Source organism: Uranotaenia lowii, chromosome 3, assembly GCF_029784155.1.
Source record: "Uranotaenia lowii strain MFRU-FL chromosome 3, ASM2978415v1, whole genome shotgun sequence".
NCBI lineage: Eukaryota > Metazoa > Arthropoda > Insecta > Diptera > Culicidae > Uranotaenia > Uranotaenia lowii.
This window is the reverse complement of record NC_073693.1, coordinates 343066751-343080554: the sequence shown is the minus strand read 5'-3', so window position 1 is coordinate 343080554 and position 13804 is coordinate 343066751. Positions and strand designations below refer to the sequence as shown.

At 40.2% G+C, this 13804-nt stretch overlaps 1 long non-coding RNA gene across 1 annotated transcript; it reads left to right on the top strand.

Moving 5' to 3' along the window:
- The first annotated feature begins 8216 nt into the window (after positions 1 to 8216).
- On the top strand, positions 8217 to 9689 carry LOC129756624 (uncharacterized). The gene is made up of 5 exons (XR_008739501.1): positions 8217 to 8314; positions 8398 to 8614; positions 8674 to 8819; positions 8896 to 9120; positions 9433 to 9689. It is a non-coding gene; the product is annotated as an uncharacterized LOC129756624 (long non-coding RNA).
- The last annotated feature ends 4115 nt before the right edge of the window (positions 9690 to 13804 follow it).

Below are 13804 nucleotides of genomic sequence, written 5' to 3'. Positions count from 1 at the left end.
AAATATACAACAATAAAGAAATCAGCATACAGTTGGCAAATGAAGTTTCAATAACTACAGCTGAGTTGATTGCCATCAAAACAGCACTGGAAGCCATCGAGCCGGATAACACAAACAGAAATTTGATCCTGACAGACTCCCAAGCATCATGTATGATTTTAAAAAAACACCTAGAAACGAATGAGTTTGATGAACTGACTTTTAAAATATTAACTCTTGCTGAGTTAAAAAAGACGACGATACAGTGGATCCCTGCACACATCCAAATCAACGGAAATGAAAAGGCAGACTACTTAGCAAAGCAAGGATTATCAAGCCCATGTGTGATGATAAACAAATTTCGCTTAAGTGATAAAACACTCAAAACGAAACAAGATTGGTTCACTTCAATTAACGAATGGTATAAAGAATATACCAACATCACGAATAAAGGAACGAAGTTCTATCGATTTCAATCTGCTTTTCACGAAAAACCATGGTATTGGAATACCAAATTGAATAATATTCAAGTTCGAACAATGAATCGACTGTTAAGTGGTCACGATTTCTCACCTTACTGGCTTGGTATTATGAGAGTACGTGACACATCGAGTTGTGAACTATGTGAAGTACCCTTCACCAGCGAACACGCCATTTTAAGCTGCATAAACTACAATCACTTACGAAACTATTACGATTGGGAAAAATTCAGCAATCTTCTCGAACTTATTCGAGACTTCGACGAAAAAAGAATGAAAGAAGTTTTAAGTTTTCTAGAAAAAGCAAAGTTCAAAATCTAGAAACAAAATTGGCAACACTTACTCGAGTTAAAACCGTGCAAGTTAAAATCAAATGAAAAGTGGTGTTATAGAGTTCCATTCTCTGGCCAAAATAAACTAAAACGAAGAAGAAGAAGAAGAAGCAATACTTTGAGATAGCCACAAAAAATGAAGGGAATGAGAAAGAGTGTGGTGCTGGTGATAGCATAGACCAAAAAGGACCAAACACTTGTTGATTGATTAACGGGTGGCAACTAAAATTTTGGAATTTCTCTTTTAAGTTATGAGAAAAGTCAAGTGTACTTGAAGAAGATTTGATATATTGGAATTAAAGGTACATGGTTGAAAAAAAAAAGTGAACAGTTGAAAACGATCCATAATCGGCTGTTCGGCAAAGCTTCCGTTTGATGTCGGAACAGGAGCGTTATACGGCCTTCATGTCAATTTTGTAAATACATCTCTCGATTTTACCAATCAATTGTTTGCTGCAGTTCTTGGCTCTCCAATTATTTTTGTACTTTAATGAGCTCAAAGTTCCGAAAAAATCTTCAATTGGGCGACACTGAGGCAGATTTGTCGGGTTGTGGTTCTTGGGTACAAATTGGATCGAATGGGTATTCAGGAAGGATTGTGTGTTTTTTTTTGCGTAATGCAATGACGCTTTATCCGGTCAAAACCGGGTTTGTCCATCTGCATGATGTTTGTGTAGAAACGGCATGAAAATTTTCTTCTAACATTCATTCTGGTAAACATCTTAATTGAGAGCCAAACCAGACGGCTTGAACCATGACTTAGAAATACCTCTCTCGGAAATGGCGATGTACAGCATCACTTTCTGTTTAAACTTACATATGTTTGGAATAGTTTCGATCGTTTCCAGGAATGTGCGTCTTCGAAAGAGGGATGTCACCTTCGTCGTCAAAAACAAAACATATTCCGGAATATTTTTTTACTATCCTGCGGCATTGGATTTAACCTTTCGTTTCATGATTTTTTATTTTTCCTTCAAAATCTTTTTTTTTGTAATTCGTTTATTTGAAACGGCTCATACCTTGATTAAAAATCATTTTGAACAGCCGCGGTTCAAAAATGAGCCATAGCCGCCGCTCAACACCAAAAACTTAACCGCTGCAATATGCAAGAGCGGAGTGTGGAGAGCCGTTCGATTTTCGATTCAAAGGGACCGTGATTCGAGCGAGTAAGGCAGATGTCATGCTCAGGCGACAAGCAGCGCGTTGATGTGCAACACGTTCACGCGACTCACCTGCTCTCATATAATCTTAATGGAAAAAGCGCAGGCAGACCTGTCATATACTGAGCGCTTTAGAAAGCCCGACAAAGCTAGTGCCAGGGTGTTTTGTAGCGCGACAAATAGGAAATCCAATGGGAATATTGTTTTTTCTCGGTTTGAAGCAGTGATTCCGGGTTTTAAGCACAATAGTTCGAAGATCCGTCCGAAATTGTAATAATAAACTAAAAAATATCCTAATTAGCGAGAAAATTTTCATGAATTCTTAGTTCCGGAAAAAACAAGGAATTTTGTCGGTTCAAATTTCGGCATTCTTGCAATCCATGTCATGATCTGATGAGCTTTTAATGGCTCCCAAAAGAAAGGAGACGATTCCAAGCATTATCAGATGTATAGAAGTGATGATTTTTTTTTTTTCGCTTTACGCTTTTGGCACGGACCAAGATGTGATCCACAAAGCCAGTGTTGTCAAGTTTATTTTTGTTCATAAATATCGTATCGCGAGCAATACATTTTTTAATTTTATTTTATTTTGAGTGTTTTGAAAGCGGATTTTGGTTAAAAAATAGTTCAAACATTCATTTTTATTTTCTCGATGTATTCAGCCAGTTGCTTGTATTCTTCATACCTTTTTCTTTTTAGCATTTCTACTGTTTTTGTTAGGTTTTCCAAAAAGGTGAAAGCTGTTCTATGAGTCACAAATTTGTTACAACCAAATAAAATGTGATCGAGGTCCTCGATCACATTACACTGGTCGCACAAATTGGAACTGATAAGGCCCCAGGAGTTGAGACGATCCTTCGTTGCTGTGTGGAATGTCCTTATTCTGGATATTTGAACTGTTTGGTGTGTGTTTAGTGGCATGTTGTGAAACCAGGGTTTTGTGTCGATGTTCGGCATTATTTCGAAATGTTTTCTACCTTTTTGTTCTGAAATTCGTTTGTAATTACTATTCCATTCCTGTATTATTTCTTTTTTATAGGTAAGCAGTGTGTCTCCCAGTGTTAATCCGTATGGTTCAACATTAACTTTGAATCTCGAAGATTTAGCAGCATGATCTGCTCGTTCATTTCCCAAGATGTTACAGTGGCTGGGGATCCATTGAATCACAATTTTTTGTAGTGAGGAATTTTGAACTGATAGTAATATTTCGTTTATTATGTAATTATCTTTGTTTCTGTTTTTCAGCAATTCGCAGCTACTTTAGGAGTCTGTAAGTATGCATATTTTATTTATCATTTTTCGAACCGCGTATTGGATAGCTGTTAGTATGGCCATAAGTTCGGCGTTTGTTATGGTAAAATTGGAATTTAATTTGTAGCTTTCTGATAACTTCTCTGTATCATCGTAGAATCCAAATCCGGTATACTCTTCCGTTTTCGAACCGTCGGTATAAATTTTGTAAAAGTTTTCATATTTTTCCCTTATCATATTTAGAGCTGTTTGTTTTAGAATTATCGCGTTAGTTGATCTTTTAGTGATTGTATTCAGATTTGAAAATACTTCGATTATGTTGATCTCGTTTGGCATTCTATGGTTAATGGAGCACATTTGTGTTAAGAGGTTTTTATTTTCTATTGCAATTTTTTCTATAAAGGCGAGTTTAGTGAGCGTTGAGGTGGAGTTTAGTGAAGAAATTAACGTATCCATGATCGGGCTGTTCCTGAAATAAAAAATCTTGGCAATTTCTTTGAATGCTAGGAACTTTGCTCTAGTTTCTACTGGAATCTCTCCAGTTTCACTCAGTAAAACTTGATTAGGTGTAGACTTTAGTAATCTCATGGAAATTCTTAAGGACGTGTTGTAAGCTGCTTGAATTTTTTTGATGTTTGTGTTATTAGTAGAAGCATACACAGTGATAGCATAATCGACTATTGATCTTATGAGTGATTGATTGACTTGTAATATAGTTTTGGGATGAGCCCCATGCGAAAGTGATGATTTGTAGTGAATTTCGAAGCGACATGGCGCGCCAGTATGACATACCAATGCGTTGCATTGCTTTCTTATTGGAACTTAGAACGCAAAGCGATGCTTGTCGCCTCAGCATGACATCCCCGATAGGAAATACACCCTACTATTCACCATACTTAGTCGGCTCGCGAAGGGTGCGTCGGCCGATTTTCGATCATACTAATAGGCCTATTGTTGCAACGTCGCTTATGGGAGTTTTTGCTGGGCATCAGCCGATTAATAAGCCGATTTCGTAGGCCTATCAAATAGGGTGATGAGTAGCATGATTGTGTAGGAACCGACTTAATCGCCTGATTAGTAGGGCGATAAAGTTGATGAGATTTTCGACGTTCAGCTATTTAATAGGGGTATCAAACGAGCTATTTAGTATTAACCACCCGACTCAATCCGACTAAATAGCAGGATTGATTGGCCTCAAAAATCGATTGTTTTTCCTACCACCCTACCCAATCGCACTAAATAGCCGGATTGTTTGACAGCAAAAATAGATTTTTCTTTGTACCACCCAACTCAATCCGACTAAATAGCAGAATTGATTGACCACAAAAATCGATTGTTTTTCTACCAGCCTACCAAATCGTACTAAATAGCCGGATTGACTGACCCTTAAAATTGATTTTTTTTCCCTACCACCCTACGCAATCCGACTAAATAGCTGAATTGATTGACCGCCAACATCGATTTTTTTCCTACCACCCTACCCAATCGTACTAAATAGCCGGATTGATTGACCTCAAAAATTGATTTTTCTTCCTACCGCCCAACTCAATCCGACTAAATAGCCGGATTGATTGACCGCAAAAGTACCATCCGACTAAATAGGGCGATTTATGTAAATGGTTCATTTTCGTATCTCGGAGCAAGTCCAGTAGAGGTATTTTTATTTTTCTGTAGTAAAAATGTCTCCAGGTGGTTGGCGAAGTAAATTTTTGGCAGGTAGCCTGATGGTGGAGGCACGAACCTGCAAACTGGCTCATTCGGCAATGAGAATGCCGGAATCTTTGAACCTAGCATACTACAGTAGCCGTTCGGCAAACGATCTGTCCTGTGGAGAAGCTTGCCATCCAAGCACTGCAAAACTCCAACGATCTACCAAGGCTTCCGTAAACTTCTGACTCAACAGCTGCTCGCACCTGAAGGTGGAAATCCGTTCCAGCTCCTCCACCCAACCGGTACAAACGGATTCCGAGAGCTGAATGTTTTTCTATTGAAATAAGAGGAAAACAATCAAACTAATTTCGAAAATAAATTTTTTATTCCATCAACTCACCTCCGGCACCTCATCCAGAAACTGGCCCACGGTGAGGGCGTCGTCAGCGATGCCTCCATCGGAATCATGAACACCTTCGATTACGGTTTCAGGCATGCCCGGCAAACGTCCGGGAACTTGGTCAGGTTGACGTCGTCATGACGGAACCGATAGAAACCCGCTCGCCACTCGAACAAACTGCTGATGAGCACTGACGAAGTCTTCCGTGCTATCGTGGGCCAAGCTTTCCCTTCGATGAACTCCATCACACAACACATGTCAAAAACTAATTCAGTTATGACCATTCCATACTAAATATGCTGAAAGTTTGCCAACTAAATAGAGTCGTACGAAAACCTACTAAATTGACCGATCCCCCCCGATTACGTCTATCAACTTATTGTGCTACCAAAGCATGCGTAATTGTGTGAGCCTACTCATCAGCCGATTTAGTATGGCACCTATTTCTTATTCAAGCGTAGCCCGATTAATCGGCATACTAAATAGGGTCATTGATTTAGTAGGGTGATTCGTAGCCAGACTGAACGGCGAAATTTTTCAACTGTCAAATTTCCTATCGGGTCTTAGAGCATCTGTATTCGTGGTCTATTCTTGGGTCTAATTTATACAAGAATTGAACTAAAGAAATTAGATCCGATCCAATGAAAAAACTGGCAACTGCACTCGTGTTCCATTAACTGTCAAACGGTTTAGAACTGCGTCAAATTGGATCCAAATCTCATCAGTTTTGGATCAATCCTTATACCAGCTCTAAAAAAAGTTGAGTTGAAACTGGTATAATGGATCACCAGTGTGGTTGCTCGGGTCGGAATTTGGGTCTAAACCGGCTGTTTGGACCACGGATACAGGTGCTCTTACGATTCGTTCGTTGTTTCCAAAAGAGCTGGTTCAAATAAATAGCTCTTGGTTGCTCTCCCATTAGACTGGCCCATAACAAAAAAAAAATCTTTATATTCCACGCGGCACCCTCTAGGTTGGTGCATTTAGGTGAAAAAATGACTTTCTGAAAGTTTCAGATCATTTGGAAGAAGCACGAGCTGGCGCAAAAGAATTGAAATTTGTATGGAGATTTTCGGCAAAATGTATGAAAAATCGACATACTTTCACTCTTTATGTTCTAAAATATGTTTCCAATATGCTAGAAAGCTCAGAATTTCAGGAATTGTAGTTCAAACAATGACAAACAAGGGCCCTTATTCTGCGCCGCGCATGAGGTGACGATTGTCACCTCACCTCGAGTCACCGTGAGATTTGTCACCTTATTCCCGGAGTCGTTGTGGGTAAAGTGACAGAGGTTCACTCTAGGTGAGTGACCGAATGAACACATCTGTCAAAATGGTAGAATTTTGCTGGTGTTGTTTGGATTTTGCTCTCGCTTCGGATTTTCCGAAGTAAGTTTTTAGAATTTCGGGTTAGAATTTCGGTTCGAAAATGGCCATCATCGGATGGTACGGTTACAGCAAGCTGCTTCAGGAAGAAAAACGGACGATTTGTGCGACGTAAGTGGAAATTTCGTTCATCAAAGCTAAGTTCGGATCTGGGTCATATTGCCGGGGAAAAAAATCAGATGCCGACGGCTGCTGCTCCAAAAACCCAGCGCACAAAAAGGCGGTGTTTGTTAAACATTTCCAAAGGTTTATCAGGTATGTAAAATAATTTGTGTTTTGTACCTGAAACTGTTCGATCATCCAAGAGAAGTTAAGTTTTTTTTTTTCGTTTTCAGTAATGGCGAATGCTGCCGGTTTATATATTTTCCTCAACTGAAGTTACCCCCGTGGCATGCCGGAAGTTGTTTCGCCTGCCAGATAGGAGATCATGGAATGCCGAGCATTTATCGAAACCAACGAAATAGCAGCAGCAGCATCAGATTCAAACGACAAATTTCGGTCACATAAACCTAAATCCGGTTTCTTTGCATAGCATATTATTAAAAAGTGAAAATAAAATTAAAAGTACTATAATATTTGAATTCCAAAGTTTTCGTCATTTCATCGTTTTAACGGTTCGAAAAACAAACTTCAATTAAATCTGAATTTTAGATTTCATTAGAAGATCATACTTTCCATTCAGTATTCCAATCCAAATTACATATTTGAGATAGCAATGAAAAAGTTTCAATATATTTAAAAATCATATTTGCTAATAAATTTGCTTAATTTTATTTCCAAAACTATCATTCATTAGTATAATTAACCATTTAGAGCCTAAAATTGTGATTTACATAAATTCTCGATTAAATTTCTATCTCGTCACCACCTGAAAAGGTACCGACAATTGTCACCTAAAATCGTCACCCGAATGCGACGATTCTCACCCACGGTGACTACGAGAATAGGGTAAGAACTCACAAAGTTCATCCGAAGTGACGTTCCTCACCTAAACCGACTGCTGGAATAGAGTGACTTGGGTGACTCTACTAACGTCACGTCACTCGAGGCGCAGAATAAGGGCCAAGTTTGTAGAAGATCGTGACGCGATACGAGTTGACTGTGTCGAGTTATCCGTAATTGAATGTGTGATTTTTTCGCATTTCATCGATATATCGTGAACGGTGTATAGGTGGATTATTAGTACTAACTTGATCGCATTGTCACAATGAGAATTACAGATAAAAAGTTTGTGTCTTCGGCAAAGTTGTAGCTTATTTCATAACAAATATCTTTGCAAAAAGTTCAAAATAGGTTTGAAAAACTATAAACTGCTGCATTGTGGGACGACGCGATCAAGTTAGTGCGATTATTCAGGGCTTATAGATTAGGGTGGTGTAAAATGCCAAATAGCCCAATCAGCCATGCTGTGACATTGTTTACAAAACAAGAAGGGATCAAAGTGCATCAAGCACGCAGGTATCACGGTTTTAGATTATTGAGTGACGGAATAATATCGGTTCAGTGACAGTGAGTATTTAAAATTTGTTTTGGTTTCGTGAATTTTTCAGTAAATTTCTACATCTTTCTCCCCTCTGTTCCTCCTGTGGCTCTCCTGTGCAGTAACAAAAAGATGCGTGGCCACCACAATTTAGGTACAATGGGCAACATAATTAACAGGATAAGCAACACCACGGTAAGAATAAGATATTCCGATTTCCTTTTGCCGTATTAAGTTAAGTTTTTTTTTCTTCCTGGGCAACAACGATGCTGCTGCAGCAACAAAGTGCAAACACCAAACCGATTGTGTTTAGTCAGACATGCAATCAGTTGATGACGCCGCGAACACCCAACACGACTGGCGGTGCCCTGCAGGCCCAGAATGTAAGGCGAAGTTCCAGGCTTTTTAGCAACAACAACTATTCAGTGAAGGAGAACACCAAGAATGAATCGTCGCATACAACGTTTCCGATTTCCGTGAAGTATACCGAATCAGGTGGGTAGTAAGCTTATTTCATAATTTAATTAAATACTGAAATTAAATCTGTCCTGAAGGGGTCGCGCCACTTGATCCGAGCTGATGGAGAAGAAACCAGAATTCGATGCGAGATTGGCGCAGATGGGTAAACGGTTTCCGTTATGTAATTGCTCGATTCTTGGATAATTGTGTTCACCAAAATGAATAAATCAAGTAAATAAAGGTAAGTCAGATTAGGTACTACTATAGTCCTACTCTTACAAATTTTTAACATTTTTGCTATGATTTTTTAATTACAGTGAGTGATGACGGAACCGATGGAACTATACTATAGAACCAACTAGAAAATCTTCGAAGAACGATGCCGAGGAATCCCCCCGTTCCAGAAAACGCTCGACTCGAGCGGTTCGAGACCAAGAGAAGCAAAAACCTGGCTAAATTGCAAAGCGACGAGGACGAATTTCATCACATGTTTATGGTCTGCGTTCAGGAGAAGGAAATGGACCGGAAGAAACGCGAAAAATGTGAGTTCTGGAACCATCAGAATTGAAAAGCTGAATAATTTCAATTGCTAAAAGTTGGAAAGTAAACTTATTTCAAATTAAAATCCAAGCAAAACTGCCCTAATATAATTTGGAAACAAGGAATTAATTTGTAATCTTCTTATGCTATGATATGTTGTACAATATTTCAAGTATTTTCCTACTTTCCAATGAAAACTTTAATATATTTTAAGATATTAATTACACTGAAAACTTCAATGGACTTTCAATTTCCTTTGGTTATATTATTAAAAAAAAGTCACAATCAATAATGAATTTTCTCTTTATTTTCAGGTGAACGTTAAGTTATTATTAGTCATCAATTCAGTTTATTATTCGGAAGTATTCGTGAACGTCTTTGAGGCACAATTCAAATTCAAGAGCCAAGCCATCCCGAAAAAAGTGCGATCGATTGCTTCCGGTTGTCCAGTGGCCCGAGCATTTCCGCTGAACAGCTGAAAAACATTCGCAGAGGGAAACAATGAAGATCGTTGAGGAAAGAGCGAGCAAACGATGGTCCGGATCCGATTTTTTTTGTTAAGGAATTAAAAATAGTGAGAGTGTCAAAATTTATCTTTGTAGTTATTCTGCATTATTGTGTATCAAAATTTAAAAAAATTGTTTCTAATAAAAATATATTTAAATCATCAGGCTTATATTTTTCTTAGAATGAGGTCGTAATTTTTACTGCTGGCCGCGGTGAAAATGGCGAGAGTTTTTTCTATCACAGGTCTGTAAGCAATCATCTGCTTGAAAAAACTGCTATGCTCCGGGTAGTAGCTGAGCAGAGCACGAAGCGTTCCTAGTACAGTCGTGGCCACTGATACGATCTTCTCTTGTATGACTGTCTTCGTACTGCTTAACGTATGGGTTAGATTAGTGTGTTCAGTTTTCGTTCCTAGTTTTTCCTTAGTAATTCGATGAAGATTGCTTTACGCTCCCCCATACCAGTGAAAACAATTTCGCCCAAAAGTGATGTTGATGCTACTCCGTACGTCGGGAACCACCTTGAGTCCTAGTTATGTTGCCGCCCACGTTCTTGAGTGATGCTATCCGAGCGGCCGGCGAAACAACCGGAGCCTTGGCTGTGCCGTACTTGATTTGCTTGCTGATCACCTGCCGAGGAGGTTTGACCATCGATGCGTCAACGTAGGCCAGCTGGGATCTCTTGACCGCTGCTGTCTGCTCTACCTGGGCCATCTGATGTTGGCCGTCAGACGGTTCAGCTTTACCTTTCTTTCTATTGAACAACGCTGTTGGAAGATTGAAGAAGAGAACAGTTTTTATGAGTTTCTACGGGGAATTATTTAAATGGAACTTACAGCTTTTGCCCGAGGAGCTAGGAGATTGTTTCTCCGTTTTGGCATTACAGCCACTGTTGTTTGTTGTAAAACAAAAACGATTCAATCAAGTTGATGGTGACGTCATATAAAACACCACTACCAAAGCACGACTTTTTCGGCATGCTTTTCATTGATTTTCTTTGACACAAAACGTAAACAATGTAATAGGCTGTCAAAATTTTGGCTTGCGTGCCAACTTCTTCACCGCGCCTACTTTGTGTCAAAGTTGTTCCACCCTAGATCTAAAAGCCCTGGCGATTATTAGCCCATACACCGTTCACGATATACAGTACCGTTCATAATTGTATAGAAATTGGAAGCACGCGCACTCTCACTTCGACTTTGAACTTCCATAACTTTTTACTCTGATGATATTTTTTGATCAAATTTTTTGCGTTAGATAGCTCAACTATCACACTATTATATCACAAAGTTTGAGCTTTCTGGAAATTGGCCTGAGAAACAGTAATTCTTCGAAAATCGGACTTTTTGGACTTTTCTCATTCAAACTGCAATATCTCTGAAACTACGCAACATTTTTTATTGAAATTTTGCACAGCGATTGTTGAAATATGAAGCTAGCATGTCTGAAATTTTCGAAAAGTTCTATCGATGAGATCAAAAGTTACGCGAGGTGCAATATTTCAGGCAGGAACCTTGAAATGCGATTTCTTTAGAATTTTGGACGAATGTTTCCATAGGAAAAAAATCACAAATTCGGTTGCGGATAACTCATCACTGTCAACTCGAATCGCGTCACAATCTTCTACAAACTTGTTTGTCATTGTTTGAACTACAATTCCTGAAATTCTGAGCTTTCTAGCATACTGGAAACATATTTTAGAACACAAAGAGTGAAAGTATGTCGATTTTTCATACATTTTGCCGAAAATCTCCATACAAATTTCAAGTCCCTTGCGCCAGCTCGTGCTTCTTCCAAATGACCTGAAACTTTCAGAAAGTCATTTTTTCACCTAAATGCACCAATCTATTGGGTGCCGCGTTGAAAAAAAAGTTGTAAAAATCATCCCATACAAAGTTGGGCCAGTCTACTCTCCCATACAGGGTTGCCAACATTTTTTTTTGCAAAAATCTGGGAACTGACGAAATAAAAATTAGGCAAAATCAGGCTACGATAAAGTAACGGAAATTTCGCTGAAAGTGATGACCTTTTTTATTTTTTGATCATCGCTTCTCATTTTCTCTCTAATATGTGTTGTGAACCTACTTGGTTGAATAATTCTACTGAATCATAGCATCAAAGCAATCGTAAGATTCCCTTTAATTTATTTTTTTAAATGAGAATTCAAGGGAATCTTTCGATTGCTTTGATTCAGCCACATTTCCACTTTCCCACTTCAGCAACAGTACCTAATCCAGTTCCTTACTACTCATTTTTCTTCACATTCGTAAAAATCAGACAAAATCAGGCATATTTCGAAAAATCAGGCAAATTCAATGGCTTTTTAGGTTGTCAGGTAGAGTGTTACATATAAGTTTTACTATACGTTAGTCATGATACTTTCGATACGATATGAGCGAATGGCAACATTATTTTTGATAAAACCCATCCCTTAACTAAATTACATTAAGCGTACAACATAAACCGATCTCATCCCTGGTCGGAAAAAATTCGAACACAAACCAGCACGGTTTGACAGAATTCGAGCAGAAGACGGCAAATTCCTACAGGGACGAAAAAAGGAAAAAATCCTGTTTGACAGATCCAGTTCCGGGAGAAAATTTAATAGCTTCGGACGAAAAGTTGTGACAGCGTGCTTGCTGTCGAGTTAAACGCGTGTGCACAGAAATTGAGGCACAAAAAGCCCTCGAGTGGGACGGAAAAGAAGCCCGCGATCCGCAACAGAGCGACAGCATCGGAAAAAAGCGGATCCACGCTGCAAATATCGCTTTCCGATTCCGAGGTCCACCAACGGCCGAGCAAGCACCGACGCCGATCCAATAGGGGAATCCAAAAAGAAACCCTCCGCCACGCCCGGAACGACATCGGGGAAAATCCCATACAAAAAGGGGTCTACAAAGTGAGTAGCCTCAATATTATTAAACTGGTCCGGAAAGGAAGTAACCCAGTTGTGTCCCGCATTCGCAGGGCCCCTTTTTTATTTCTACCCCAGTTCATTTCATCACCACACGTCTCACACGGCGATTTACTTCCGGCGGAGAGAACCTCCGAAGGAAAAACATCGGCAGATAGGCCAAGGTGGTGGCCAAGATTTGCTACCAGCAGAAACGACGTGGAATCGTCCACAGGGCGATTTTGCAGCTTCATCAGTAGGCAGTTGGCTATACCAGTGGCAGCACAAGGGGGGCCACAAGCAACATATCATTGTCACCAGTTTCGTCTCCACTGCACCAGCAATTGCAACATTGTTTAGCGATCCAGTTTGGAATTATTCCGGTGCCTTAGCAGCACAATTTGAGGCGGTTTCGGCAGGACAATCACCACCTGCGGTGCCAGCTGCACGTCTTCAATCCTATTGTCGATCGAATCAATTGGGAGATCGGTCCCCGAGGTGCTCGCAATCCGCTGCGTCCGCAGCAGCATCAGTCGAGGTGATTGGTGTCGTCAGATTAAAGCAGCTCCAGCAGGAATTTTCTCGCTACATCAGCATCAATCGTGGTTTTTCGGTTCGACCATCATTTCCGTGGCCCAAGTGCTACCGGTCGGTTACTACGTCAGCAGGATTTCCCATGCCGCACTGTCAGCTGTGGCATCCGTAGCCTGGTCGGCCGCACAACTTCAACGGAAGCGTAAACCGCGCTCACTCAACAGGTCAGCTAGCAGCAACGACGGTGGTGCCCAGACGCATCAGCTCCAGCAGCACAAGCTGCTTTCCGGTTTGCAACACAGCATCAGCATTGGCGTTGCCCAGCGAACGTCATCAGCAGCGCAGGCTGCTATACATCAGGGGCATCGGCCACTTGGGCAAAACGAAAGCGGCAGCAGATCCGAAACTAGCACCGAAGGCGGCGAAGGAAAGCTTGCCCACATCAGGGCAGAGGATGAAGCCGATTCGTGGCCACACAGTGCGCTGCAGCGCTTTCATGGAGGATGCCGTAAGTGAATATTAAAATCTGATCGCAATGTAATAGGGGAATGTGGGGTAAAATGTTGCCTAAATTATAAATCAAACTAAAATTTGAAGTTTTGAAAATCATTTATTCGTAGCTTTGCCTACGCGGTAAGCCAACTTCCCATAATAAGAGCCTCGAAAAATCAGGCACATTGGCATCCCTGCTCCCAACACTAAACAAGCAACAAAAACTGAAAAGCGGAGAACAGCAGAAATCCGTTCGTTCGT